Genomic DNA, 22,855 nt, shown 5'->3' on the forward strand with positions numbered 1-22,855 from the left:
TGTGTGTGTGTGTGTGTGTGTGTGTGTGTGTGTGTGTGTGTGTGTGTTTTCACAGTGGAACATGATAGAACATGATTCCCAATGTTGACCTCTAAAATCCATATATGCACATAAGTGGGCACACCTACAAACATATATGTACACACAAAATAAAAAAAATAAAAGATATAAAGAAAACCACTCTGAAAACCTGGGGGCGGGGGAATCACTGGACAAAAAAAGCATTATTACCATAAGCTCAACACCTGACTTATTAGTCTTTAAACCTCTGGCGCACCCACACCTACACAGAACTCGGAGGGAAAATTAAACGTAACGGAACTAGAAACAAGCGGCAGAAAGAGTAGGAACTGCCTGAATCCTCTGCGTTGGGCACTGCCATGCACTGTGGTCAGCTGCGGCCGCCCAGGGAGTGTCCACCCTTCTGAACAAATCATTCCATTTGCTAAGCGTATAAATCATGAAAGAAAAATGATGACTCAATTTCAAAATTACCTCTCAACTGCTACTTTATAACCCTGACATTGTCCTAACCATGACATTGTTATCCAGTTAGAGAGGTTTTGTTTTTATATCTGTGGTCTCAGGACCTAACATAACAGCAAATGCTATAAAAAGTAAATTATTTTGCAAATTCTGCATCTTTCCAAAAGTCAGAACATATGGCATTTTTTTACAAATAAAATAGAAGTCAGGAAAAGGTAAGAGGAGGCATTAAAACCATCTTGATCTCTAAGTCCATGGTGGTTTTAATGGATTCTCTTGGTGGCAAAATAATTACATTTGCATTTCTGAATAATGTATTTGGAAACACCTCTATGCTTCAAAAACCACAGTCCTGAGGGGGAGAGATGAGGGGTGGGAAGACACAATAGGCAATTCATTTTACTGGTTCCCAGGTACTGGTTCCCTCTGTGCCACACTTGTGTTCCCAACTTTATCCAACATCCCCTGGCTCATTTCGCTAGTAAATCCAGTTTCTCCTCAGCAGCAGGTAAAGGTTAGTCCTGACTCTCTTCTTCCTGCCTGACTGCAGCGGACTTTACAGTTGCTGCTGCTTCTCTCTCTCTGCCCACCTCCATCTTGTGAAACAAGCTGGCACTGCCCTATTTTCTAGTTACCTTCAAGTCAGCAAAAGCAGAGAAAAGCTGCATGTCGGCTCAGGCCCAGGACTTCTGGGCCTGATATGGTTTGGATATGAAGTAGGCCTCCAGCAGGGCACACATATTGCAGGCTTGGTCCTCAGGTTGAGGTATTAATTTGGGAATGCCTGGAAACTCCAGGCAGCAAGACCTCTAGCTGGAAGAAGTAGGTTACTGGGGCTGTGCCTTTGAAAGCTACTCCTGGTCCTCCGTCTTCTGTCCTACTCTGTTTCCCGTCTGCCAAGGGGTAAACAGCTTTTCCACATCCTCCACCAACAGGATGCTCAGCCTTAGACACACCGTCTACTGTCACTATGTCCAACCTTACCACAGGCCCAGAACCTGAGAGGCAAAGGACTCAGTGTGGAACCTTCTGAAACCATGAGCCAAAATGTATTCCCTGAAGACGTTCCTTGGGTGTTTCTATCACAGCTACAGTAAGCTAACCGACACCTCTGTTATCCGATCTAATCAGACCTTCGGGCTGATGCCTACCCCCAACTGATGCCAAGTGCAATAAATTATACACAAAGGGGACAAGGACAGAAGGCTTGTGTGTCCCTGCCCCCCCCCCACACAAATTCTAATACTCACCAGTCTAGACAATGCTCTGGACCCTGCATAGATTATACCCACAAACAGCAATGAAGCAGGAAGCCATGTCAAAACATTGGATCTGAAAAGAGGAGGAGAAATTATAATGCTTTTGCTACTTCATGTTTGAAGAGACCTAGCTGGAAAGGATCCCCTAGAGGCACCAGCTCCTTCCACCCAGCTGTCTACATACTGTGGGGGAGGGGACGAGTGAGATGTGCTCCTCACTCACTGAGAGCATAAGCAAATGAAGGCGTGTGACATACAGCTCTGTCGTGTTAGTATTCAGGAACACTCCCAAAAATGAACATGGATAGGCCTTGCTTCATGCTTGGGGAGAGGACACAGCTGATTTTCTTCAATGGTGTTACACCATTAATTTTCAAGTATACTGATGATTATTTTTAAAAGATTGTTTACCTAAGATGTTTCAAACAGCTTCATGGAATCACAACTTTGAAAAAAATGGTTTTTAAATAATAAATCTCAGTTTCAACAGGGTGGTCATATTCTGGAGGCATCAAACATTAACCTGAAGTTCTAGAGAAACCTGAGGGCTTTAAAGGGCACGCTTCTTTGGCTCAGGATGGTCATATTAGGATTTGATTTTTCATTACAGTCTAGAATCTTGTTCTCCTCAAAAATAAATAAATAAGCTAAGGGTGGTGGCACACTCCTTTAATGCCAGTACTTGGGAGGCAGAGGCAGGCAGATCTTTGTGAATGCAAGACCAGCCTGGTCTACAAAGAGTTCCAGGACAGCCAGAGCTACGCTGTGAAATCCTATCTCAAAACAAACAAACAAACAAACCATGAGCAAACAAACAAGAGAGAGAGAGAACTGGGCACAGGGCATGTTTCATGGAGGCTGCCACTTATTTCCTCTTAGTGGAGTTAAGGGAAATCTCCCTACTACTTGAGGTTCCCAGAGTCAACCTCACAATGAATAAAAATAAGTAAAGCCATCTGAGCAGTAGACAATGTAATAATCCCAAAGCAGTCAATGACTACCCTGGTGCAATGGCAAACTCACAAACAGTCCTCCCTTTGACTGTCCAGGACAGGCAGCCTAGCCAAGATCAGACTCGGGCCTAGCACAGCAATGTTCCCAGGCACCAGGACGGCCTCCAGATCTTACTGACCACATCAGTGACTTCAGCAAACGCTCACAGCAACTCGAAAGGTTCTAGGGCTCACTGTGAATGACAGCATCACAGCATGTAGCGAGCACTAACAGCCAGCCGGGCACCGTGTTCCATGTTCTCCGTGCTACATTTTTTTTTTTCACCTTATTCTGTATGGATGGACTTTTGTACATCTGCATATTGTGTGTGTAGTACTCACAGAGGTCAGAAGAGGGTATCCGACCCGCCAAGATTGGAGTTACACACAGTTGTGAGTGGACACGTGGATGTTGGGAATCCAACCCAGGTCCTGGACCAGCAGCTTGTGTGCCTACTCTCTGAGCCTTCCCAGCCCCACGCTGCAGTTTTCAAGATCTACACTATAGAAGCCAGGGTTTGTCTCCATTAGCAAAGAACTCAATATGCAAACATGAGGGTCTGAGTAAGATCCCCAATAAAATCTGGGTGTGGCGGTGAACACCTGTAATCCCAGAGCTGGGGTGACAGGACGACCTCTGGGGCTTGATAGTCAGCCAGTCTGGCTGGGAACTCCAGGCCCAGATTTTCAGAGACTTAGCTCAAAAAACAAAAACAAACAAACTGAAAAACAGGTAGACAGTGATTGAAGACACCCAATGTCAACCTCCAGCCTTGTACACACACACACACACACACACACACACACACACAAATAAAAAGAAAAATAAAAAAAAGCCACACAACAACCTCATGAAGACATCTGACTTAACAATGGTTAAGACCGTCGACTAAATACTTTACAGTTTTTGACAGGCAAAAGCCACCCCATTTGGCCATCTTGTTTGGCACTTTCAATATACTCTGCTGTCAATTACACAATGTAACAATAAGAAAGTTCTGCCCTCTCCCAGATACTGAAAAGCATCCTACTGGGACACTGGGAGGAGAGCTTACATCAAAGGGCACTGATGTTAAGGTACTGACACTGTGCACACCCTGGTCCAGGTCTTTCTGCCTCCAGCCTGGGACTCAGAAAGCCTGGCTACCGACTCTTGCTATCTATCACCTTCCCTCCATCCTCTCAAGGTCTAAGAAGCTCCTTTCTCTGGCATGTGAACTCTGATCTCCTCTTCCTCCCCCCTCCTCTTCTTCCATCTATCCCTGGTACTGAGAACTGAACTCTCCTCAGAGCTCTTCGGTCTTTCTGTTTGCCAAGGGTATAATAATAACCTTACATTGTGATGTGAATGAAAATGGCCCCCCACAGGCTCATGGGGAGTGGCACTGGTAGGAGGTGTGGCCTTGTTGGAGGAAGTGTGTCACTGGGTGTGGGCTTTGAGGTTTCAGATGCTGAAGCCAGTCCCAGTGTCTCTCTCTTCCTGCTGCCTGATGTTTTGGATGCAGAACTCTCGACTACTCCAGCACCAAGGCCTGCCTGCATAACACCATGCTTCCTGCCATGACAACTAACCCTCTGAACCTGTAAGTCAGCCTGTTTTCCTTATAAGAGTTGACCTGAGCCAGGCAGGGTGGTACACACCTGTACTCCCAGCATTTGGGGAGGCAGAGTCAGATGGATCTCTGTAGGTTCGAGGCCAACCTGGTCTACAAAGTCCAGGACAGCCAAGACTACACAGAGAAACCCTGTCTCAACAAGAAACAAAACAAACAAAACAAAAAAGGGATGAATAAAATAATAATAAAGAGTTGACATGGTCATCGTGTCTCTTCACAGCAATAAAACCCAAGCTGAGAGACCTTAGTCCCAGTAACCTGTCTCAGTGTCTTTTTGGATCATCTGTCTTACTCAAATTTTAACAATATCCAACATGTTAATATAAAATGGGCTTTGTACTATATGATTCTCTAAGTGTTTTGAGCATTCAAGGTGGGCTAGACAGACCTCCAGTATTCTCTAGGTTTAGTTTATGGACATTAAATGCTTTGTTCACTTTGCGTTTAAGACAAGGTCTCATGTAGCCCACAATGGCCTTGAACTTATTTTTTAGCCAAGACTGGCTTTGAATTCTTGATCCTCCTACCTGTCAAACATCAGAGTTACAGGCATGCACCACCATGCCTTGCTTGAATTTTCTACTTAGAAAGCAATATACAAATATGGGGCGTCCTTGAGAACAACTTTCTTCCTTGGGGAGCTAGGATCTAGAAAACTCAATGGCTACTGTAGCAGTTTGAATGACCCAACACCTTCCATAGGCTCATGCACTTGAATGCTTAGGTGGCACTATTTGAAAGGATTAGGAGGTGTGGCCTTGTTGGAGGTGTGTCAATGGGGGTGGTATTGGGGTCTCAAAAGCCCATGTCAGACTCAGTGCCTCTCTTCCTGCTGCCTGAGGATCCCGCTGTAGAACTCTGGCTGCAGAACTCTCAGTTGCTTCTCCAGCACAATGCCTGCTTCCTGCCATGACAGTAGTAGACAAAACCCCTGAAACTGTAAGCAAGCCCCAGTTAAATGTTTTTGTGTTTTGTTTTGTTTTTTAAATAAGAGTTGCCATGGTCGTGGTATTTCTTCAAACCAATACAACATTGACTAAGACAGCTACCAATAATTTCCTGGTTTCTGTCTCTAAAGTCAAAGAATAAAATTTAGGAGGAGGAAGAGCCGAGGACGAACTGTCCCAGCATCCAGGTTGGGTAGTTTACAAAGACTGCCTTTTGCATGTCTGGCCTCCAAGCGTACCTGTACACACATTACATACACTCACACAGACACACACACATAGGTAAAACTTTAAATAAAAACAGTGAAATTCATGAACCACAAAGGATGGGTATTAGAGAGAAATCTATTATAGATTCATAGGTAGGCTGTTAGGAGAAAGGAAGAGGAAAAAAGAATGCTCCCATAGAACAGGGGGAGTCCCAGATATAAGGTTCCTTTCAAGCTGCTAGTCTGGGGTCTTTTAACGGACTTATGGCAGAAAATGGAGCGAGGTATGGGGAGGGTGAGCTGTTAGTCCACGTGGCCCATCCAGCTGGGTGTGCAGGAGCTCCTCAGGTGCTCATTTAGGAGTGCTGGCTATCTTTGTCACCTAACCTTGACACAGGCTGGGTCATCTGAGGAGGGAGGCCCACTGAGAAAATGCCTCCATAAAGTGGGGCTGTAAGCAAGTCTAGAGGGCACTATCTTAACTAATGATTGATGGGGGAGGGCCTAGGCCATTGTGAAAAGTGCCATCCCTGGCCAGTGGTCCTGAGTTCTAGAAGAAAGTAGGCTGAGCAAACCCTGAGGCGCAAGCTGATGAGCAGCACCCCTCCCTCCATTAGCTCCTGCATCCGGGTTCCTGCCCTGCTTGAGTTCCTTCAGTGATGGAACTTGCTCTTGGTCATAGTGTTTCATTGCAGCAACAGACAAGGAGATAACAAAGAAAAAGGGACCAGAATCCTTCTGACATCCTCAAAACTGTTGCTATGGGATGCCTGCTTTACTAGACCGGTTCCTATCTCCTGTTCTCATCAAAAATTGTCCACCCACACAGATGCACATGGACCTCGGGTCACTTTCCTACTGAACAGCTGGTAGACATCAGGTCAGAGTCTGGAGTCCAGGCTGCCCAGCTCTAAGCTTTCGATTCATGTCTTTGCACTTTGCCCACAGAACCCTCATGCTCTAATGGGAGACAAGGCTACAGACAGGTAAGCTGCAAGCACAATGGCAGCTCTGTATCAGGTCAAAAAGCTAACAGGCATATATTCTCCACTATCACCAGTCCTGCCTGAAACAACAGATGTCTGGATTCCCAACCAAAAGGTGAACAGGCTGACGACCATGCTGTCCCCACCCTCATGGCCAAGTGATACTGCAGATGGCGGCCAATCCCCTATGAAAAGGCTTTCCCACTTCGGACCTGTCATACCAAGCTTACAAGGTTCAAAGGCAACAGAACACAAACCCACGGCAGGCCGCGCACCAGAAGTCCAGTGCTCAAGGCCAGCCAGCAGCTGGCTTGGCTGCAGCAGGCCTAAGGCTTTGGAATGTAAGGTCAGTGAAGTCCCAGACCTTTGTACTTGAGTCCCTCTTAAAATAAACAAAGGAAACTCCTGCTGAGTTACGGACTCCAAGAGGCAAGAGTCTGCACTGCTGACTGAGAATGTGAGGAAAAGAAAGCAGCCCCGGGCAGCATCTTATGTGCCAATCCCTACTCCGAAACACAAAGGCGTAACTTCAACAGAATACAGAAGAGACTCCTGAGGAATGTGGCAGGGACACCGGGTGAGCATTTGCTGCAAACATCTGGGTCATGACTCAGACACAGGACGTTGTGGCTTATACTGACCTGTCATCTCAATGTGTGCTCGTGAGAGAGTGTTTGCCCAGCAGCCAAGAGGGGGTGCAGGCATTTTCCTTGGAACTTCAAACACGCTGGGGAGAAGAGGCTGTGTAAGTGGACTGGCAGGGATGAAAACATTCAAAGGAGACTCCTGTGCCTTCACTTTAGCTGTCACACTATTCAAATAGACTCCTCCAAAAAAACTGAATTAGCCCAGGAGTCTCAAGTTGGAGAAAGAAAAAACCTAGGCCAGGAGGGGAGAGAAAGAGGTACAACCTATTAAGTGACCTTACAGAAGACACCATGGGTCAACGGTAGGCGGGGCCACACAGGACTGCTTCTGCCCTGCAGTAAATTGTAACCGCACTGTAGGACCCTGGAAAACCATGGGGTGAGGCGCACCACTGGAACTCTTTGACACGCTTCCCGATTCCATCATCTTTTTCCACTTTTCACTATTAACTTAGCTGTTTTAGTCGGCTTATCAAGGACAGATGGCCGAACCTGGCCTACCGGGGCACGGCTGGCTGTGGGGATACCTGGCCCCTCTGAGCACTGAGCAGCTGCCATTTCCCACCACACTCCAACATTAAGAGAAACACTGGAGGCCTAGTGTGGTGTTCCAGGCCAGCCGGGGCTACACAGTGAGACCCTGTCCCAAAAACTAGAAAACAAAAACACTGCAATTACAATCCAAAGCATGCACACTCACACACACACACACACACACACACACACACACACACACACACGAGCTGTTAGGTGCCCTCCCCGTGCCCAAATGCTACATATATTAACATTTCTCCAACAATGGGATCTTGTTGCACATATTGTCTCATAATCTTCTTAGTTTCTCAACTTCTCATGGCAAAATTTACTGATAGTTGAATTAATGACCACTGACTTGCATTAATAACTGAACCAATAATGCTAATAACAATCGAGTGCATGTCCTATGGTTGGATATTTAAGTCAGTCCTGCATATTTTACTATCCAATGCTGCATGAGCATCCTTGAATATATTACTTTCTCGTATGTGTGATGTTTCCGTAACACTCAGGATAAATGCCCAGAAGTGCTACTCAAAGATACAGGCTCTGAAGTTTAAACTGGCTACACAGTCACTTTATGGAGGGTTCACACTCCCCTGGCCTCCTTGAAAGGCCTAACATTGAGTCTTACGAGCCAAGGGTCTGAACGTCAGGAACAGAGGGGGCGCCCTCTTCCCACTTGGAGTTCGTCAGCTGGTGGCATTTGGGCCTCTTCTGTGGGTTAGTTCTTCCATTATTCACCCACAAAGGAAACAAAATAGAATTCAGCTCTGTGGTGACTGTGGAAGGTCTCAGGTCCCGTTAGCATTTGGGCCTCTGGGGAACGGCTGAGGCAGTAAGTATGTTCACGTGCACGTTTGCATGCACATGTATGTGTGGGTGGGAGAGCAGCTCCTGACTGGAGGGTTGCAGGTACTGTCACACTGAAAGACCTCTTGCCCAGGGGTCTGGTTTGAGAACTGAGCTGATCTGTCGAGCCCCTGGACCTGACTGAGAAGTCCAGATAGTGCCTCTCACCGGAAGCACAGGTCTGCTTTCCTTTTGCATGCGCACCCCGCCACTGTGAAGCTCTGTTGGCATACATAATAGCGCTGTTGTTACTGAGATGAAGCCTAATTAAATTAAATCGCTTGCTCTTCAAATAGAGCATGCTTTATTGAGAGAACATCTGCTTCCTGCAAACGCTCGGCAGTGTTTTGTTATGGGTGCCTGAGGGCTCCTCAAATGGAATTCTCAAAAATTCTGTATTCTACTGACATCTCGTGGACACAAAGATAGCTCCAAACATGAAAACAGGGAGCCCAGGACATCAAGGATCATAGGCCGATCACTGGCATCGCCTAGTGACACCCTACACTGCAAGGCCAATCCTTGCACAGGTCAAAGGACAACAGTATTTTTTCTGTGTGTTTGTATGTGTGCATGGGAAGGCCCAACGTCAACCTCAGATGTCGGGTCTCTCACCAAAGCTGGATTTCAGTGGTTCTGCTGGACTGGCTGACCAGTGAGTTCTCCCCACACCCCTCGACACATGCACCCCTACATACACACACACCACCCAGCCACCACCACACCATACCACACCATACCACACCACACCACACCACACCACACCACCAGTGAAGGGGTTACAGGCAGGCAAGCACTTTAACAACTCAATTGTGTGTCCACATCCTGTGCATTACAAACAAACTTTACACCTCATTTCTTTCAGTCCACATTACAGCGAAAGTCATATTTAATAAGCTGCTCCTGTAGATTACATCAGCGCCTCAAGCACAACATGAACAGTGACATAATAAAATCCAGGAAGCTCATGTGCACCTAGTATGTGCATGTAAGAATAATTAATGCAAAAAGAGGCCAGGAATCTGAAAGAGAGCAAGGAGAGGTATATAGGAGAGCTTAGAGGGAGGAACGCAAACAGAAAAACAGTGTAATTAGATCATAATCTCAAAAAATTAAAAAAAAATTAAATAAAATGTAATGATAAATCAGAAGAGCCATGTACTGTCTTTCTGCCTGTAGAGCAACTGTGAGCTCTCAGCTGCTCCTCAGCTACCCCACTGCCAAGCCTCGGCTCAGAGCCATGGACCCTAGCCCTCGGAACTGGAAACCCAAAACAGACCCTCCCTTTGATAAATTGCTTTGGTCCTGGTGTTTTATCTCAGCAAAAGAAAAGTAACTAGTATATTAGTATTATTCTTAGCTATTCTGTAAGTAGAAAATAATTCAATAAACATTTCCAAGAATATTTAAAGCTGCTCCCATAAGTTACCTGTAGTGATCCTTATACTTAAAATAAAGGCAAATTAATATGGTGTTGTACTTTGTATGTCTCCAGGAATTTTGATATATTAGTGACACTATTTAAGACTTATTATAAAATCACTAAATCTCAAGACTGGAAAAGAACTAAAGGACAAATAACTCGAGCACACATCCATCTCTCCTGGTGCAATAGAACATAAAGCAAGTGTGTGTGGATCATGAGTCAGTTACAAAGAAGTTCTTGTACCTGGGACTGCTGTTGATCTCCACCCAGCCCAGCTTCCATGACATATGAAGCAGAAGTCCACCGATGAATGTCTGCCACCTGGAGAAGATAGATGTCAGGATTAGTTACTCAGGCCTACAGCGTCCAACTCTCCGCAGCCGTGACAGGCCTGCTGACATCACCAGGGCAACCCTTCCAACCTTTCTACATCCTTTTTCCCATTTCCCCAGTTATCCTCCAGTTCCTCAGACCTTCTTCTGTCTCTACTTGAATCCAGCTCTCCAGTGAGCTGACATTCTTGCTCGCCTCTTCTAGACATTTCCTGAACAACCTATTCATAGCCCATAGATATAGGTGACTTCCAGATCTCCATTCTTACCCAGATGCCGCTACACTGAAATCCCATAAGCTCCCATTTATGTCCTATGTAAAATGCCACCTTAGATACACCCAACCCTGATTGTCATCCTACTGTCCCGAATCTGCCAACCCTCCTTCCTGGCCCTTCCTCAGACTTCACGTCCTTCATCTACTTGTCAAAACCCTCATGGCTGTGTTTAGCCCCACAATAGCGTCCACATCCAAAGCCACCTCCTAGCTGTCTCTGTAATTTAGTCTTTCACTATCTTGCACCTGCTTCTTTAGCTTAGTCCTATAACAGGTACCTAGGGCTGTCCCCACCCTCCACTCTCCACCTTGTAGCTTTCTCCCCCTCAGCTGTTAATTAAATCATGCCACTCGTTTAAAAATTGTTGGCTCTTCCTCAGCCCTCGGCCCCTTCCCAGCGACATACACCCTGGGGTCATGAAGTTCACTACACACACAATGCTCTTAGCAATCCAGTCAGGGACAGCAGAGGTCAACAACACCCCTCCCTCTCCCACTGTGCAAAGTGTATCAAAATGCCAAATGAGCCAGGTGTGATGGAACAGACCTGGATTCCCAACACTTGGGAGGCTGAGCCAGGAGGGCTGTGAGGGAGTGGAGACATGGCTCACTGGGTAAGAATACTTCCTTCTCTCCCAGAGAGCCCACCTTCGGACCCTAGCACCGATGTTTGGTGGCTTACAACTTCCTGTAACTCCAGTTCCAGGAGACCCAATGGCCTCCTCAGGTACTGCACACACTCACACACACACTCATAAAAATAAATCTTAAAGGCGGAGGTATACGAGTTCAAGGCCATCTCTCGGATGTGATGGAGGCGATGATTGCAAGTATTCTGTTCAGTGATGTTCTCCTTAGTCAGCTCCTAGGGCTGCCATAAATGCAGTGCCCCACCCCCTGTAAATAACGCACCCATGAAGGAGCCACCCAGGCACCTCGGAGACTCATGGTACGTCCATGGATCCCTCGTGTAGCTAACCTCCCTCCAACAGTTTCTAAAGGCATCCTTTCTGTTCTCCGCTGTCTGTAACACGGAAGTTCTACTTTACCCTGATCATGGCCATGTTCACATCCATGTCCACAGGTCATACCTGACAGCAGTCTGCCCTCTCAGGATCCCCTCAGTTTAGTCACCGTTAGATTTTACATGATTCATTCAGATATTTTAAAGGCCTATTTTTAGTCACAAATGACGTGAGACACGTCACCTCAAGTGACTGTAACACGCCCACGTGTTGTGATACTACACCAAGAACCCACAGCCTCCAGGACAAAGTCTCCTATGTGTGACTCAAAGCCCTCTTGCCTTAGCCAGGCCCTCCTCAGGGCAAGCTCTCTCTCCGGCCTTGGAGAGTCCCAAGGCACACAGCCTATAACCTTAAAATGAGTCAGGCCATTTCCTACTTCTTGGAACTTGTGGGTACTGCCCCATTGCCTATGGCCCAGTTTCTTCATGCATTAGAAAACAAATGATCAGTAGTAAGACCTGATGCTTCACTGGCCCAGTCAAGAACAGGTCAACTAGTTCATGCCCCTCCCCTGAATCAGCCTGGTCTAGAGCAGTGGTTTGAATCTGGTCAATCTTTCCCCAAGAGTCATGCAGTAGTGCTTGGAGACTTCACATATATACATATATGTATGATATAATGTGTGTGGGTGTTTTTGTCTGCATTTCTGTATTTCTGTGTACCGTATGTGATGCAGTGCCTGAGGAGGCAAGGAGTGGATGTCAGGTCCCCTGGAGTTAGAGACAGTTATGAACCACCATGTGGATTATAGAAACTGAACTATGGGTGCTAGAGCCTTTCACAAGAGCAGCAAGTGCTCTTAACCACAGAGCCATTCTCCATCCCCCAAACACATTTCTTAAGAAAAGAAGCATGAAGAATGTGTTCTGTACATATTTAAATGGCATAATGCTTTAGAAAAAATTCAACAGCTCAAGCCAGGTGTGGGGGCACATACCTGTATTCCCTGCACTCAGGGAGGCAGAGGCAGGCAGATCTCTGTGAGTTCAAAGCCAGCCTGATCTACAAAGGGAGTCTAGGACAGCCAAGGTTACACAGAGAAACCCTGCATCGAACTAAATAAATAAGTAAATAATTCAACAGCTCTTTTTTTCTAAAAAAAAAAAAACAACAAGAATACCGATTCTGACCAGCAGCACAGCAGGATCGGCACAGTGACCAGCAATCAGAACTCGCAGCCATGAAACACAAGTGATTGTGTTTCCCACGTGAGAGGATACCCCACGGTGGGGGATTCAATCAGCTTTTAACTCACCCGGCTAAACCGCAGAAGAGATCCTGGTTCCGCCAGACGCTTGGTCGCCAGCCTCAGCCCAGAGCCACACGCCAGTGTGCTCTGGTCATGGTCCCAGACTGAACTGTGCTCACCACAACATCAGAGACTGGAATCTCCAGTCGAGAGATAACCCCACGGTGCAGAAAACGATTGGGACTGACCATAGGTCACCCAGACATCCCCTGGAAAAGACTTGGGTTCCTCGGGCGCCCCAGGAGCCAGCCCAGAGCCCTGCCTGCACGCCTGATTCGTCGCCTCAGATAGAACTGTGGGCCCCAGGGCACCAGAGACTGAGTTTCACTGTCGGGTGCAAACCCACAGGGAGGGAATTGGCTGGTCTGATCTCAGAGCACTCAGCTGACACCCCCACCCCGAAACGGTCTCGGGAAAAGTTACCCAGTTTAGGCAGACGCCCAGGCTCCCAAAGGCCAGAAAGGCAGAGCCAAACGCGTCTGTGCCTTCGGGTTCTACTGACATCCCAGACAGAACGGCAGTCCCCAATCTGGCCCACAAGGGGACACACACTGCCAGCCCAGATCAGAGCGTAGACCCTCTGGAACAAAGCGGCGCCTTCAGCCGCCATCCCAGACAGGGGCACACAGCTTCCGGCTCAGAGTGAGGCGCCCCGCATCCAGACCAGAAAGGAGCCCTCAGTTGCCAGCCTAGAGAGGCCTGCACAGCATCCAGACCAGAGCAGCGCCCCCAGGCGCCAACTCAACCTAGGCGCACATTCTCCAGGCCCTGAGCGAAGCACTCAGCCCCTGGCCCAGAGACTTGCTGGGTGCTCCTCTCACCTTCCCGAACAGAACTGTGTGCCCCAGGATACCAGACTGAGTTTCCCTGTTGGGAGAAAACCCCACAGCTAGGGAATCAGCAGGATCTTCAAGAGGGCTGTGCCTGAAAAACAGTGTAACAACAACAACAGCTCACTAAATTCAGAACGAGAAACCCAGCAGTGGGGCAACTGTCTTGAGAACTTCTACAGGTGAAAGGAGAGCCCCCCTAACTAACAAAGACCACAGCTACTACTCAGGTCTATACACCTGAGGTGAGCAGTGGCAATTCCTGAGAAACACTGGCCATACAGTGACCATAACCAAAAAGCAGAGGAGGCCTCCTTCAGGAAAAATCATGTTCCGGCCAAGGGGATTCTCCCTACCTCAGGACTCCAGGAAGCACAGAAACTAACAGCCAACACCTAAAACAGCCCAATGGGTAGAGGTCAACGTAAAAGCCCAACCAACAAAAGACAGAGTAATATGGCATCTCCAGAACCCAGCCATCCAGGGGCAAGCAGCCCTAGACAACCCAGTATAATAGAAAATCAAGAAGATAACCTTACATCTATGCTGATAAAGAGGATAATAGAGGAAACAAATAAAATACGTAAAGAATTAGAGGAAGATAAAACCAAACAGATCATGGCTATCCGTAAAGAAATGGAGGAAGTTAAAGACAAGCAGATTATGGCCATCCATGAAGAAATATGGGAAGATGCAGCCAAACAATTTGTGGCCTTCAGAGAAGAAATAATTAAATTACTGAAAGAAATAAAAGAAACAGAGCTGAAGGAACTAAAAGAAAAACAGGAAAATACAATCAGACAGGTGAAGGAAGTAAACAAAACAACTCAAGACCTGAAGATAGAACTGGAAAAATTAAAGAAAACACAAATGGAGGAAATAATGGAGAGGAATAATTTAGGGAAGAAAACAGAAACTACAGAGGTAAGCATAACCAACAGACTACAAGAGATGGAAGAAAGAAATCAGGTGTAGAAGATACAATGGAAGAAATTGATGTATCTGTCAAAGAAAATGTTAAATCCAAAAAATTCCTGACACAGACTGTCCAAGAAATCCAAGACAATATGAAAAGACAAACCTAAGAATAATAGGAATAGAGGAAAAAGAAGATTCCCTTCTCCAAGGCCCAGAAAATATTTTCAACAAAATCATTGAAGAAAATTTCCCCAAGTTAAAGGAGAGGCCAATAAGAATACAAGAGGCCTACAGAACACCCAATAAATTTGACCAGAAAAGAAAATCCTCCCGCCACATAATAATCAAAACAGTAAGTATACAGAACAAAGAAAAAATACTAAAAGCTGCAAGGGAAAAAGGCCAAGTAACATATAATGGCAAACCTATTGGAATCACACCTGACTTTTCAACAGAGACTAAGCAAGCCAGAAGGGCCTGGACAGATATCATGCAGACCCTAAGAGAACACAGATGTCAGCCCAGGCTACTATACCCCGCAAAACTTTCAGTCCTCATAGACAGAGAAAACAAGATACTCAATGACAAAAACAAATTTCAACAATACTTACACACAAATCCAGCATTACAGAAGACACTGGAAGGGAAAATACAACCCAAGAAAACTAGCTACTTTCAAGAAAACACAGGAAATAATTAACCTTACTATAGTAAAACAAAACGCAACCAAGCACACAACATTATGACCACAGCCAACATCAAAATCAAAGGATCTAACAGCCACTAGTCATTAATCTCTCTCAACATCAATGGACTCAACTCTCCAATAAAAAGACAGACTAACAGAATGGATGCATAAACAAAACCCAGCAATCTGTTGCATACAAGAAACACACCTAAGGCACAAAGATAAACATTACCTGAGGGTAAAGGGTTGGAAGACGACTTTCTAAGCAAATGGATCCAAGAAGCAAGCAGGAGTAGCCATTCTAATATCTGATAAAATAGACTTTCAACCAAAATTAATAAAAAGAGATGGGGAAGGATACTTCATACTCATCAAGGGAAAATTCCACCAGGAAGACATTACAATCCTGAACATCTATGCCCCAAATACAAGGGCACCCACATTTGTAAAAGAAACATTGATAAAACTTAAACCACATATAGATCCCCACACATTAATAGTGGGAGACTTCAACACCCCACTCTCAACAAAGGACAGGTCAACAAAACAGAAATTAAACAAAGAAACAATGTCTCTAACAGAGGTCATGAATCAAATGGACCTAACAGACATTTACAGAACCTTACACCCAAACACAAAAGAATTTACCTTCTTCTCAGCACCTCATGGAACCGTCTCCAAAATAGACCATATAGTTGGTCACAAAGCAAGCCTCAACAGATACAAGAAGACTGAAATAATCCCTTGTATCCTGTCTGATTACCATGGAATAAAGCTGGACCTCAACAACAACAGAAATAGCAAAAAGCCTACATACACATGGAAACTGAACAACTTGTTACTAAATGACAGCTGGGTCAGGGAAGAAATAAAGAAAGAAATTAAAGTCTTCCTAGAACTCAATGAAAATGAAGACACAACATACTCAAACTTGTGGGACACAATGAAAGCAGTGCTAAGAGGAAAGTTCATAGCACTAAGTGCCTTCAAGAAGAAATTCGAGACAGCTCATTCAAGCAACTTAATGGCCCACTTAAAAACCCTAGAAAAAGAAGAAGCAGATACACCAAAAAGGAGTAGATGGCTGGAAATAATCAAACTCAGGGCTGAAATCAATCAATTAGAAACAAATAAAACAATTCAAAGAATCAATGAAACCAAGAGCTGGTTCTTTGAGAAAAATCAACAAGATCGACAAATCCTTAGCCAAGCTAACTAAAAAGGCAGAGAGACACCACCCAAATCAACAAAATCAGAAATGAAAAGGGGGACATAACTACAGACACTGAGGAAATCCAAACAATCATTAGGACTTACTTCAAAAGTCTAAATGCCACAAAATTTGAAAATCTAAATGAAATGGACAATTTTCTTAATCGATTTGACTTACCAAAGCTGAATCAGGACCAGGTAAATCAATTAAATAGTCCTATATCCCCCAAGGAAATAGAAGCGGTCATCAAAAGTCTCCCATCCAAAAAAAGCCCAGAACCAGATGGTTTCAGTGCAGAATTCTACCAGACCTTCAAAGAAGAACTAACTCCAATTCTCTTCAAACTATTCCACAAAATAGAAACAGAAGAAACATTACCAAACTCATTCTATGAAGCCACAGTCACCTTGGTACCTAAACCTCACAAAGACTCAACAAAGAAAGAGAATTTCAGGCCAATCTCCCTTATGAACATTGATGCAAAAATACTCAACAAAATACTTGCAAACCGAATACAAGAATACATCAAAGATACTATCCACTATGACCAAGTAGGCTTCATCCCAGGTATGCAGGGGTGGTTCAATATACAGAAATCCATCAATGTGATCCACCATATTAACAAACTGAAAGAAAAAAAACACATGATAATCTCCCTAGATGCTGAAAAAGCATTTGACAAAATCCAACATCCATTCATGTTTAAAGTATTGGAGAGATCAGGGATACAAGGCACATATCTAAACATAGTAAAGGCGATATACAGCAAGCCTATAGCCAACATCGAACTGAATGGAGAGAAACTTAAAGCAATCCCACTGAAATCAGGGACAAGACAAGGCTGCCCACTCTCTCCATATCTTTTCAACATAGTTCTGGAAGTCCTTGCTAGAGCAATAAGACAGTTGAAGGAGATCAAGGGGATACAGATTGGAAAGGAAGAAGTCAAATTATCACTATTTGCAGATGATATGATATGAGCAACCCCAAAAACTCTACCAGGGAACTCCTACAGCTGATAAATACCTTCAGCAAAGTGGCCGGATACAAAATTAACTCAAAAAAATCAGTAGCACTCCTGTAAACAGAAGACAAAAGGGCTGAGAAAGAAATTAGGGAAACAACACCCTTCACAATAGCCACAAATGACATAAAGTACCTTGGTGTAACCCTAACCAAGCAAGTCAAAGACTTGTATGAAAAAAAATTCAAGTCTCTGAAGAAAGAATTAGAAGAAGATATAAGAAGATGGAAAGATCTCCCATGCTCATGGCTTGGCAGGATTAACATAATAAAAATGGCCATCTTACCAAAAGCAATCTACAGATTTAATGCAATTCCCATCAAATTGCCAACACAATTCTTTACAGACCTGGAAAGAAAAATTCTCAACTTCATATGGAATAACAAGAAACCCAGAATTGCTAAAACAATCCTCTACAATAAAAGATCTTCTGGAGGTATCTCCATCCCTGATCTTAAGCTGTACTATAGAGCAACAGTTATAAAAACTGCATGGTACTGGCATAGAAACAGAATGGTGGATCAATGAAACCGAACAGAAGACCCAGAAATAAACCCACACACTTATGGACACCTGATCTTTGACAAAGATGCCAAAACCATACAGTGGAAAAAAGATAGCATCTTCAACAAATGGTGCTGGTCCAACTGGATGTCTACATGTAGAAAAATGAAAATAGATCCATATTTATCACCCTGCACAAAACTGAAGTCCAAGTGGATCAAAGACCTCAACATAAAACCAGACACATTAAATCGGCTAGAAAAAAAAAAGTGGGGAATACCCTAGAACTCATTGGCACAGGGGACAACTTCCTGAACAGAACACCAACAGCACAGGCTCTAAGATCAACAATCAATAAATGGGACCTCATGAAACTGAAAAGCTTCTGTAAATCAAAGGACACCGTCATCAAAACAAAAAGACTGCCTACAGATTGGGAAAGAATCTTCACTAACCCTTTATCTGACAGAGGGCTAATATCCAGCATAAATAAAGAACTAAAGAAGCTGAAAAGCAGCAAACCAACTAATTCAATTAAAAAAATGGGGAACAGAGCTAAACAGATAATTCTCTGTAGAGGAATATCGAATGGCAGAGAAACACTTGAAGAAATGTTCAACCTCATTAGCCATTAGGGAAATGCATATCAAAACAACCCTGAGATTTCACTTTACACCCATCAGAATGCCAAGATGAAAAACTCAAGTGACAATACATGCTGGAGAGGTTGTGGAGAAAGGGGAACCCTCCTCCACTGCTGGTGGGAATGTAAACTTGTACAACCACTCTGGAAATCAACTTAGCACTTTCTCAGACAACTAGGAATAGTGCTTCCTCAAGATCCAGCCATACCACTCCTAGGCATATATCCAAAAGAGGCTCAAGTACACAATAAGGACATTTGCTCAACCATGTTTGTATCAGCCTTATTTGTAATAGCCAGAAGCTGGAAACAGCCCAGATGCCCCTCAACTGAAGAGTGGATGCAGAAATTGTGGTACATCTACACAATGAAGTATTACTCTGCAATGAAAAATAAGGAAATCATGAAATTTGCAGGTAAATGGTGGGACCTGGAAAGGATCATCCTGAGTGAGCTGTCCCAGAAGCAGAAAACACACACGGTATATACTCACTCATATAGACTTATAGGATAAACCTAAAATCTGTACATCTAAAGAAACTAATCAAGAGAGAGGACCCTGACTAAAACACTCAATCCCCATCCTGAAAGGCAAAGAGATTAGACATCAGAAGAAGAAGAAAACAGGAAACAACCTAGGAACCTACCACAGAGGGCCTCTGAAAGGCTCTGCCCTGCAGACTATCAAAGCAGATGCTGTGACTTTATGGCCAATTGTTGGGCAGAGTGCATGAAATCTTATGTAAGAAGTGGGAAATAGTAGGTTATGGAGAGGACAGGAACCCCACAAGGAGAGCAACAGAACTAGAAGATTTGAACACAGGGGTCTTCCAAGAGACCCATACTCCAACCAAGTACCAGGCATGAGGATAACCTACAACCCCTGCACAGATGTAATCCATGGCAGTTTAGTGTCTAAGTGGGTTACATAGTAATGGGAAGAGGGACTGCCTCCGAAACAATCTGATAGGCCTGCTCTTTGATCACCTCCCCCTGAGGGGAGAACAGTCTTACCAGGCCACAGAAGATGACAATGCAGCCACTCCAGATGTGATCTGATAGACTAAGGAAGGAGAGGAGGACCTCCCCTATCAGTGGACTTGGGGAGGGGCATGCATGAAGAAGGGAGGGAGGGTGGGATCTGGAGGGAAGGAGGGAGGGGCTTATGGGGGGATACAAAGTGAATAAAGTGTAAAAAAATAATTTAAAAAAATGAAAAAAATAAAAAATAAATAAATAAAATAGATTCTGCAGTTTCTCAGCCCCCCCCCCAAAAAAAAACAAGAATACGGAAAAAGAGACCATAGGATACTAACTATATATTGTTTTAAGCATCCAAAGGCAAAAGGAAGGATTATATAAATAAATATTGTAAGTTGGTTAATTATTGGAGGAGGCACCATTTTCTTACAGTGACCATTCATTTAAGTAAATGGACAATGGTTAGGAACTGAATAGAGCTTTATCAAACATATGAATGATATACTCAGGAGTAAAATAATCATCAATGGAAATGCAATGAAAGTGGCCATAAAAGAAACTTGTTTACCTACATAAAGTAATAAAAATAATTATAAAGAAATTAAAGGTAAAAAAAAAAAAAAAACTACAAAAATTTTCCCAATCAATACGGTGCTCATGTGGTAGTACCATTTTATTTTTATTCTTTATTTTTTATTGGTGTGTGTATGGCAGGGTGTGAGGGGTGGGCAGGGGGTCCTAAAGGGGACCAGAAGAGGGTATCAGAGTCCCTGGACCTGAAGTTACAAACAGTTTCAAGCTACCTGCTATGGGTGCTGGGAGCCGAATTCTGGTCCTCACTAACACCCTCAACCACTAAGCCATCTTCTCCAGCCCCTGTCAGTTATATCTTTAAAATGTGACAAATGTACTAAAATCAGGCCTGGTGGCTCAGGCCTGTGATCCCAGCCACTGGGAAGGCTGAGGCAAGAAGATCACAAGTTCAAAGCTTATCTGGGCTACAGAGCGAGTTTAAAGCCAGCCTGAGTAACTTAGCTTAGTCTAAAAAAAAAAAAAAGAAGTTAAGAGCAGGTGATACAACTAAGCAGTAAAGCAGATCCCTAGCAGGGTGGATCCCGGGCTCCACCCCCAGTACCAAAACCAAAATGGACCAAGTAAACAAGAAAAATGCTAAAACCTCAGTGAAAATGAGTGGGTAAAAGGCACAAACAGAAAACTCACTGAAAAGAGGTAAGGACAGAAAGTAAGCACACAAGAAAACTATCTGAATTTATGAAGGACGTGCTGGGGTGGGTGGTAAGGAGTGCTCCCCTTTTCTGAGGAATAGGGAGGGAGTATGGGGGAGGAGGGAGGAAGGGTAGAATTGGGAGGGGAGGAGGGAGGGGGCCACAATCAATAAATTAAATAAGTAAATAATTTTATAAGACAATAAATAAATTAATTGTAAAACAAAAATAAAATAAAATTTGCAGAAAGGGCTGGGAAGTAGTGGCACACCCCTTTAATCCCAGCACTTAGGAGGAGGAAGCAGGCAGATATCTGAGTTTGAGGCCAGTCTGGTCTACCAAGTGAGTTCCAGGACAGTCAAAGCCACACAGAGAAACCCTGTCTTAAAAAAACCAAAAATAAATAAATAAAATTTAAAAATTCATAGAAAGGAAAAAAATAATCGTAGTTGGGATATGGTATTACAGAAACTTTCATATGCTTGCAGGGTTAAAGGTAAACTGGGGCTGGAGAGATGGCTCAGTGGTCAGGATTACTGACCAATCTCCTAGGGTTCAGTTCCCAGCACCCATATGGCAGCTCAAAATGGGCTATAACTCTAGCTCCAGGAGATCTGATACCCTCTTTTGAAATCTGCATGCACCAAGTACATAGTGTGTATACATATATACAGGCAAAGCATTCATAAAACATCATAAAACATCAGCTCTTTCTTAAAAATGGTAAAATAGTTTCTAAAAACGATTTATGGCCAGGCATGGCGGCACACCCCTCTAATCCCAGCATTCTGAGGGACAGTGGCAGGCAGATCTCTGTCTGAGGCCAGCCTGTTCTAGGGCAGCCTGAAGTATGTAGAGAGACCCTGTCTCAATATGAAGAAATAAAGAAAGAATGCTAAAGAAGTTCTTTTACCCAACTTAAATGGGAATATCCAAGAAGTCATTCCAAGCTTGAGGGTTCAAATACAAAGCTATCTGGGGCTTTAATGCTCCCTAAGTGGGACATGATCCAATACCTACAAACAAAATGAATAAACTATAGTATCTCTAGCTGAAGATGAACCTATATAGTTACTAAAATTCTTTCAAAGAACATTTTAAGACATTGTAAGGACATTTCCTACAAATGCATATGAAAGTGTTAAAGACATTTGCCCAGGGAGTTAGAGAGACGGCCCAGTGGTTAGCACATGCTGCTCTTGCAAAGTACCAGAATTCGGTGCCCAGCATCCATGTTAGATGGCAGCACCTGCCTGAAACTCCAGCTACAATGCCCTCTTCTGGCCTCCATGGGCACTTCTTTCATGTGTCTACACATATACACACCAACATCTAAATCTTAAAGAACAAAATCTGAGGGAAAAGATACTCACCCTTGGAATAACGTAGGGTAGGTAAATTTCAGGACAGACAGGACATACTGAAAAACAAACACCAGATTAGTGGACATTTTGAATGACAAAATAGACAGAGAACATAATAATCTTCCTGTTGAAGAAATTGGAGTATGTTTAAATATCTAAAGGATTTCATTCCCTCAAATTGTGAAAGGACAATAGAACAGCCTTCCAAGTTATACTGAAGAGAAAAGATTTTTCTTTTTTAGAGCAATTCAGCTGAGGTACAGTTCTGTTTTTGCTTTGCTGTTGCTTGTTTGTTCCTGGGCTACAGGATCCTGTCTGTATCCTGCTCTTCCAGAGGACCTGAACACCTGGTGGCTCACAACCATCTGTAACTCCAGATAAACTAATGCCTGCCGTTCTCCAAGCAAAACAACCACACACATAACATAAAAACATAAAAACATCCAGGCTAGCCTAGAACTTGCTATGCAACCCAGGCTCCAGATAATCCTTTGGCCTCAGTCTCCTAAGTATCAGAATTATAGGTATGTGCCACCATACTGACTCAATTTGTACTTATATTAATCCTTTCTTTTTTAATTCTTTGTTGTGTATAATTTGTTGTGCCACCATACATATAAA

At 44.0% G+C, this 22,855-nt stretch overlaps 1 long non-coding RNA gene across 1 annotated transcript; it reads right to left on the reverse strand.

Moving 5' to 3' along the window:
* Nucleotides 1-1,741: 1,741 nt before the first annotated feature.
* Nucleotides 1,742-22,292, reverse strand: LOC129680747 (uncharacterized). The gene is made up of 3 exons (XR_008720738.1): nt 22,244-22,292; nt 10,201-10,278; nt 1,742-1,818 (listed from the first exon to the last, which is right to left on the reverse strand). It is a non-coding gene; the product is annotated as an uncharacterized LOC129680747 (long non-coding RNA).
* Nucleotides 22,293-22,855: the final 563 nt, after the last annotated feature.

Source organism: Psammomys obesus, unplaced genomic scaffold (genome assembly GCF_907164565.1).
Source record: "Psammomys obesus unplaced genomic scaffold, mPsaObe1.curated_primary_1811, whole genome shotgun sequence".
In the NCBI taxonomy this organism is placed as follows: domain Eukaryota; kingdom Metazoa; phylum Chordata; class Mammalia; order Rodentia; family Muridae; genus Psammomys; species Psammomys obesus.